General features: G+C 35.3%; 2 non-coding genes across 2 annotated transcripts; both read right to left on the reverse strand.

Moving 5' to 3' along the window:
* Positions 1–1,931: 1,931 nt before the first annotated feature.
* TRNAW-CCA (transfer RNA tryptophan (anticodon CCA)) lies at positions 1,932–2,005 on the reverse strand. Its single transcript has one exon. It is a non-coding gene; the product is annotated as a tRNA-Trp (tRNA).
* Positions 2,006–2,167: 162 nt separating this feature from the next.
* TRNAP-UGG (transfer RNA proline (anticodon UGG)) lies at positions 2,168–2,241 on the reverse strand. Its single transcript has one exon. It is a non-coding gene; the product is annotated as a tRNA-Pro (tRNA).
* Between the last annotated feature and the right edge of the window lie 6,572 nt (positions 2,242–8,813).

Genomic DNA, 8,813 nt, shown 5'->3' on the forward strand with positions numbered 1-8,813 from the left:
GGATGAACTGCATTGCTGATATTGACCCCAAAAAAAACGGTAGAGGTACAGCCACCAAATCAGGAACAGCCAACCATCTCACTATAAAAATTGGATAGGTTCGATCTATAGTCATTGGGACCTCCTAAAAGGATCTACTAAATTCATCGAGTTCGCCAAAGAATCAAAACGCCCAGCTTATTATTAATGGAATTCCTTGTCGGTTTCTCTGTAAAATACTCGTTTGGGCGAGGACTTCCAAACACATCGTAAAGCTAAACCCGTGCTGACAAACAACCAACCCGCAATGAATAGGGAAGGTATAGTAATGCTATGAATAACCCAAGATCGAATCTGGTGATAATATCAGCAAAAGAACGTTCTCCCGTGCTTCCAGACATCTTTGAGCTCCACATATTCTTATACAGTCAAAGAGGGGATCGATTCCGTGAAAGATGGGATCAGTAAATCAAAACCCACTGGTCCTTTATCTTTGTGAGATCGTCAATAGTGTACCGAAGGCGTCTTTAGAGTATACCAAATAAGTATAGCTATCCTTCTTCTGACACAACAATGCAATTTAAATTTCAACCAGTATCTAAAAAAATTGGTACATAATTCTTTTCTTCCCTTCTTATTCCTTAATCTATACAGAAACATTTGCCATTCAATATTTAATTCCTGTAATATAGGATTTCTTTCCATTACTAACTTTGGACTATAAACAAAGGATCAAATAAGGTGTCAGTCTGACGGGTTGTATTCCCATAATTCATAAAATTTAATAAAACATGCGAAATATAGCATGTTTTATTAAATTTTATTTTTGCGAGCCATCGTACGATACTTTTGCTCTTCTCATTCGATGTGCAATTAATGAGCCTAGTAATACAAATTAAACTCTATACTATATTGAATCACTACGAAATAAAATTTCTAAAATGATTTAGATTTTAGATTTCTTTTTTATTTGGATCGTTTCTTTTCTTTTTCAATTGTATCGACTCCATTTTATATTTTGTTTGGAACGAGGGCCTTATAACATAACACCTTTTATTTTACTTTAACTCTTTACTTTTTTTTATTATTATTTATAATTTATATTATTAGTAAATGAAGTTACATGACAAAGTTTTTTTTACTATTACTTTATTCAAGAGTTGCTCAATAAATCCGTTGAGTCGGAATCGTGGGATCGGTAGATGTCAAAGATGATGAACCGATATATTTTTACTTCTGTCACTATAACTTTGTTTGTGCCGTCTATAATGAAATGAATAATGAATTATAAATCAACAGCTTTCGATTGGATTGGGTCTTATTTTGTCAATTGGTCTTTTTCTTATCTTGTATTTCTCAAAAATAGAAACTTAGGTAAGTGTTTGATGAGCATATGTATAAATAAAAAGTATCCCGTTTAGTTCCTTCATGCCTACTATAACTAGTTATTTCGGTTTTCTACTGGCGGCTTCAACTATAACCTCAGCTTTATTTATTGGTCTGAGCAAGATACGACTTATTTGAAATTGATTGAATGAACAATTCATAAATTGAAATCTTTTTTTAAGATTCCAGGTAGTCCATAGTTCCTTACTACGTAAATTATAAATTCTTGGTTATTGAGATTCATGGGCGATTTGGATTAATATTTAGGGATAGATATTACCTCCCCCCTTTTACCCTTTCAAACAAATTGAAATGATTGAAGTTTTACTATTTGGAATCGTGTTAGGTTTAATTCCTATTACTTTGGCTGGATTATTCGTAACTGCATATTTGCAATACAGACGGGGCGATCAGTTGGACCTTTGATTAAATAACATCTGTTTTTAAATAATATCTCGTTTTTTGATTGACCTCCTCCTTTCTTTAATCCGCAGGAGGTCAAATTCAGGCGTCTGCTCAAGTTAGTAAAGTTATTTCATTGTAATTCGACCTAAGAAGAACAGAATCACGCTCTGTAGGATTTGAACCTACGACATCGGGTTTTGGAGACCCGCGTTCTACCGAACTGAACTAAGAGCGCTTTCTTATCACAATATAAAATACCGTAAATAAAAAATAAAGGGATTTTTTTGTAACCCCCACCTTGCATGCATATGCATATAGTATCATAAAAGATTATGTATGTTCAATTTTCATTGATCTCAATTGATCCTTCATTACTGCACATAGTAGAAGTAATAGATAGGGATGACAGGATTTGAACCCGTGACATTTTGTACCCAAAACAAACGCGCTACCAAGCTGCGCTACATCCCTTTCAATTGGACTACAGTGTCATTGTAGAGAATTCCCGTCTTGTTTTCAACATCGTAATTTCCTCCATTGATATACAATTTATCTTGCTTGGCATTTATTCTTTTTCGTATCATATAACATATTCTCATACAACACATATAACATATAATATAAATAAAATTATATCAGTAATGCCCAATAAAGTAAGGTGGCGTCTTTTTCTGTTGTAAAGAAAGGGAAATATCATCCACCGGGTCGTTATATATATCCATTTTAGTTAGGGATGCCGCGTACAAATAAAAGTGATCCTTAACTACATATGTATCTGATCATATATGTATTACAATAAAAAAAGGAGGATTTTCAATGCGAGACATAAAAACATATCTCTCCGTGGCACCTGTGTTAAGCACTCTATGGTTCGGGTCTTTAGCAGGTCTATTGATAGAGATCAATCGTTTATTCCCAGATGCGTTGACATTCCCATTTTTTTCATTCTAGTTACGGATGAAAAAGATTAGAGATACAATAAATTATCTGTGCTCCCCCTTTCTTTGTTTTGTTCTTTGCTGTCATTTTTTTTAGGATAAAAAAAGAAGGAAAGAGAAAGAATCAAAGAAGATTCGCCCGCAACAAAATTCGGGTTCAGGTTGAATTAATAGACAGAGAACAGAAATGGAAATTAAGGGTCGAGGACAACAAAAGCATACAAGATACTTAAATGAAATACTATACTGGTATTAGATTAGAACTAATTTATAGTTAGAAATAATTGTATTACTTATTATTTCTCTATTCTCTATTGATTGCAATGAAATATTTCAGAATTGGATTTCTAATTAGCAACTTCTTTTTTTCTTCCTTTCGGATTGAAAATAAAAGAGTTGAGTGAATCCAAAAGCAAAAGAAAGGAGGTTTATGGCCAAAGGCAAAGATGTCAGAGTAATAGTTATTTTGGAATGTAACAGTTGTGTCCGAAACGGTATTAATAAGGAATCGCGGGGCATTTCCAGATATATTACTCAAAAGAATCGACACAATACGCCTAATCGATTGGAATTGAGAAAATTTTGTCCCTGTTGTTACAAGCATACGATTCATGGGGAGATAAAGAAATAGATAAAGCGGAACACGTGTGTAACCTCTCCACTCCAAGGAACAGTAATAAATTAAAATTACATAATTTATATATATATTATATAAACAAACTATAAAAATAAAACAATACTATTCCTATTTCGGTCGGATCCCCAATAAAATTAGAATTAATAAATAGGATTTTAAAGATAAGGAATAAACCATGGATAAATCCAAGCGACTTTTTCTTAAATCCAAGCGATCTTTTCGTAGGCGTTTGCCCCCAATTGGGTCGGGGGATCGAATTGATTATAGAAACATGAGTTTAATTAGTAGATTTATTAGTGAACAAGGAAAAATATTATCTAGACGAGTGAATAGATTGACTTTGAAACAACAACGATTAATTACTAGTGCTATAAAACAAGCTCGTATTTTATCTTTGTTACCTTTTCTTAATAATGAGAAACAATTTGAGAGAACTGAGTCAACTCCTAGAACTGCGGGTCCTCGAACTAGAAATAAATAGATAAACCTATATCCTCAATTACAATTGAATAAAAATTCCATTCCGAACCCCAACTCAGATTGATTTTTTGTTCAAAAAATTAGAGAATCCAGATTTGATTGTCACGTCATAAGAAAAAATTAAAGTAAAAAAGATACCCCCCCTTTTTTTTTTGAAACGTGCTCATTCATTTTTACTATTTTATCTTTATTATAATTATATTAAATAGTAATTTTTACTCTACCTTCCCGGAGCTCATTCTCCGGGGCCCCGTTTAAATCATTACAGTGTATTCCTTCCAATCTCCTTATTTAATGATCTTATTGGAAATCATGTAAAGACAATTCGTATTTGATATGGCTATTTGTGCAAGTATTTTATGATTAAGAAGCAACTGCCTCTTGTATAGATCATTTATGGATATACTATAAATATAGGATACCCCCATCTCGCGAATTGCTGCATTTATACGAGTAATCCACAAACGACGAAAACTTCTCTTTTGCCTGCCCCTATCCCGATGAGCAGAAACCAAAGCCCTTATTTTCTGTTGAATAGTAGTTCGAGTAAGTCTTGAATGAGTCCCCCGAAAGGTTGATGCAAATAAACGAATTTTTGTTCTACGTCTCCGAGCTACATACCCTCGTCTAATTCTAGTCATTGAATCAAGTTAAACTTTAATGAATAACTAATTGATTTTTTTCTTTCAGTCATTCTTTTCCCCTTTCCTGGTCTATTAATAACAAAACGGATTCTTCCAATGTATAAAAAAAATTCCAATGGATTTTGCTACTATGACCTTCCCAACCACGATTTTCCAGACATTTAACCTCGAAAAAAGAAATTATATTGATACTAAACAAAATAATAATAATAAATTGTAAATTAGGTTGAGTATATTATAAATATAAAGTAGTAAGGGTAAATGGATAAAAAAAAGTGGGTTCCTTCGTTTCTATGGTTGCTTCTTAAACGGTGAGGTCCTTTCTATACACCGGAGCCTCTTCCCTCATTTAATCAATGTTATTAGTAACTTGTACAGTTCACATTCTTTGACTCTACCCATGAATTATCCAGCAATAGGTCTTTTCACAATGAGATCTACCCATACAGTAACGGTATTTAATTATAAAGGTTGGCTAGGTAGCTGACCCTGTTAGTCCGTTCTTGCAAGAGCGGAGCGTGTTTCTTTTGCTTCTTAAATACTATTTCCCCCGCTTAATGGATAACCATTTGCTACCACTGGGGAATTGCTTCTCATCTCCAATTGAGGTGATTGGATTTGCACCAATGGAAACCATAAATTTCATACACAGTGGTTTTTTTTATATATTGAATGGAATTATTCCATCCTATTCATTGGTACTGGTCATTGATACTGGAAAAAATTTTCCCTTTCTTTTTTCCAGTTCATGATTTGAACGAGTCGCACATACACCCTAGTACACGTTCCTCGACGCTGAGGACATCCCCGAAGGGCGGGGGATTTTGTTACATTTTTTATTGGCTGTCTTGTGTTTCTAATAAGTTGTTTAATAGTTGGCATTCTGAATCTGAATCACATATAAAATATAAAATGGGCTGGTTTAGATCAATCCTAACCGGATGATTATGAATTATTTATATTTACTATTGATTGAATTTATTTCATTTTACCTTATTTTGCCCCGGCAAGAAGATAAAATTTAGGTTCATTCGAATTATGGTTCAAATCAAAATAGAATCGTGGATTTACGTGAAATCACCGGTATTTTCGACCGCTACAAGATCAACAATTCCATGGGCTTGGGCTTCTGTTGCTGACATAAAAACATCTCTTTCCATGTCTTCGGATACAACCCATAAAGGGTTACCCGTTCTTTGTACATAAACCCTTGTGAGGATTTCGCGGAGTCTCAGCAGTTCTTCCGCTTCTAGGACAAATTCTCCTGTTTGTGCCTCATAATAAGAACTAGCAGGTTGGTGGATCATTACCCTGATGATATAACATAATGAATGGTTCCTCAATCTCGTACGATCGGACGACGGAAAGAGGTAAAGAATAACACGAAGAAAAAAGAATATATAATTGAACAACCGTACGGGCATTTTTTGTGCATTGCATACGGCTCTAGAATGGAATCAGAACCAAATCATCTTGTTAAGTGATCCATTTACCACCCTTCTTTTCGGTAGAGTTAAAAAATACTATGATGGTTCCGTTGCTTTTTATATTTCGAATTTATCCAGTATGTGATGTGATTCAGCAATCCCAAAGTTTTTTTTTTGATCCGATCAAATCAAATAAGTATAAGTAAAAAATTCTCTTTTTTTTTTTTTTTTTCGTTTTAGTACTCTTTCATAATATCGGAAAGAGACTTCTGGTGTGAAAACAAAAAAGTTTGTGACGCTGAAATGAACCCCGGATAGATAAGATCAAATCGGAAAACCTTTTTCTCATATTACTCGCCCGATACATAATCTCATGTTATGAAAAAACAAAAAAGGTTTGTTCATATCGAACTCGAAGTGCCATGCTATTATTACTTAACATTATTATATATTATTCATATTTATATTGCGAAGGCATAGTCTTCTTTTTTCTATCAAATAAAAAACTCATTGGCGCCAAGCGTGAGGGAATGCTATACGTTTGGTAATTTCTCCTCCGACCAGGATTAAAGATCCCATTGAAGCGGCTAATCCCATGCATATTGTATGTACATCTGGTGGCACAAATTGCATAGTATCATAAATGGATACTCCGGGGGTTATCCACCCGCCGGGAGAGTTTATAAACAAATAAAGATCCTTGGTCTCATCCTCTATACTGAGGTATACCATGAGACCAATAATTTGGTTTGAAATCTCGCTATTAACCACTTGGCCTAAAAAAATTAATCTTTCTCGATAAAGTCGGTTGATTAGGACAAAATTTTATCCCTTAGGAACCGTACACGCACCTTTGGATGCATACGGTTCAAAAAATTGCGAAAAAAGAATCAATGTGTTGATTCCAGCCCACCTTCTTTTTTATAGTAGGGCTTTTCTACTTCCTAACGAAGGGGCTTTTTCTTTCTATTTTTTTAAGAAAGATTCTTTTTTGCTAGCCTCTCCGTAAAAAAGAATCCACTAAACTTATCGAATTAAACTCTCATTGATGTATTGTTTCATCGAAATCCAAATTACGATGTAATTTTCTTGTTCCTGAATAGGCCTCCTCAATTATTTTAGGTTTATGTTCTACTCCGGGTAAAGATCCTCCCTATTTCAATTTGCACATATAGGACAAATGATCCCAATACCACTTTTTTTGGTACGACATTTTTTTTTTCAATTCATTTCATGCCTTTCTTACGACAAATATTCGATGTAGTCATCATATTATTTCATTGATTGGCAGTTTGAGATCGCCCATATGCTATAAAGTAATTACTTATGATACAACTGGTAATCATACATATATTAGCAGTTGGGTATTTTCTGAACGGAGCCTGGATACTTCATTTTATTGGTCCAGCCAAGCCAACCATAAATTTTTATAATGGAAAATATTAATATTGATCTTGATCCCCCCCAAAAATGGATCGAATTGCACTTCACGCTCCAAATTATTGATGGTTCAAGCAATCTTTTTTGGGCGAAACGGAGGGTATCTCGATCGGGAGAGAGAACGGGAAAATCCCATATGGCCCAATATGTTTGACAAGTCGCACTATATGTCAATCCAAACTGCATCTTCCTCTCCAGGACTCCGAAAAGGTACTTTTGGAACACCAATAGGCATCAACTGAAAGAAAGGGGATTTAAGTACTATATTTTACTTTGATGTGGAAACGTAATGTCATATTTTACCCCTAGATTGGAAAGTTCATAGAGTAAGACGAAATGAATAAAGGAAAATTATTATGAATGGGTCAGGCTGTTCGAATGATGAACAAGTATCGATGCATTCGCTCATAGAAAATGGGACCAACCCCCCATTGCGTATTGGTACTTATTGGGTATAGAATAGATCTGCTTATCTTTGTTCCTACGAACAGAATTGTTCCATTATTACCAACGAAATGGAATTAAATAAATATTAACCCCCGCTCCGAAATAATCCACCGAAAGGGAGAGGTCCATAAAATAGTCTTTTCCAATGCGATAAAGTTACATAGTGTCTTTTTTTCTTTGATAAAGGGGTATTTCCATGGGTTTGCCTTGGTATCGTGTTCATACCGTCGTATTGAATGATCCCGGTCGGTTGCTTGCTGTACATATAATGCATACAGCTCTCGTTTCTGGTTGGGCCGGTTCGATGGCTCTATATGAATTAGCAGTTTTTGATCCCTCTGACCCTGTCCTTGATCCAATGTGGAGACAAGGTATGTTCGTTATACCCTTCATGACTCGTTTAGGAATAACCAATTCGTGGGGCGGCTGGAGTATTACAGGAGGGGCTATAACGAATCCGGGTATTTGGAGTTACGAAGGTGTGGCCGGGGCACATATTTTGTTTTCTGGTTTGTGCTTCTTGGCCGCTATCTGGCATTGGGTATATTGGGATCTAGAAATATTCTCTGATGAACGTACAGGCAAACCCTCTTTGGATTTGCCCAAGATCTTTGGAATTCATTTATTTCTCTCAGGGTTAGCTTGCTTTGGGTTTGGTGCATTTCATGTAACAGGTTTGTATGGTCCTGGAATATGGGTGTCTGATCCTTATGGATTAACTGGAAAAGTACAATCTGTAAATCCTGCGTGGGGGGTAGAAGGTTTTGATCCTTTTGTTCCGGGAGGAATAGCCTCTCATCATATTGCAGCAGGTACGTTGGGCATATTAGCCGGCCTATTCCATCTTAGTGTCCGCCCGCCCCAACGTCTATACAAAGGATTACGTATGGGTAATATTGAAACTGTCCTTTCCAGTAGTATTATTGCTGTCTTTTTGCAGCTTTTGTTGTTGTTGGAACTATGTGGTATGGCTCAGCAACTACCCCGATCGAATTATTTGGTCCGACTCGTTATCAATGGGATCAAGGAT

Source organism: Coptis chinensis, chromosome 2, assembly GCF_015680905.1.
Source record: "Coptis chinensis isolate HL-2020 chromosome 2, ASM1568090v1, whole genome shotgun sequence".
NCBI lineage: Eukaryota > Viridiplantae > Streptophyta > Magnoliopsida > Ranunculales > Ranunculaceae > Coptis > Coptis chinensis.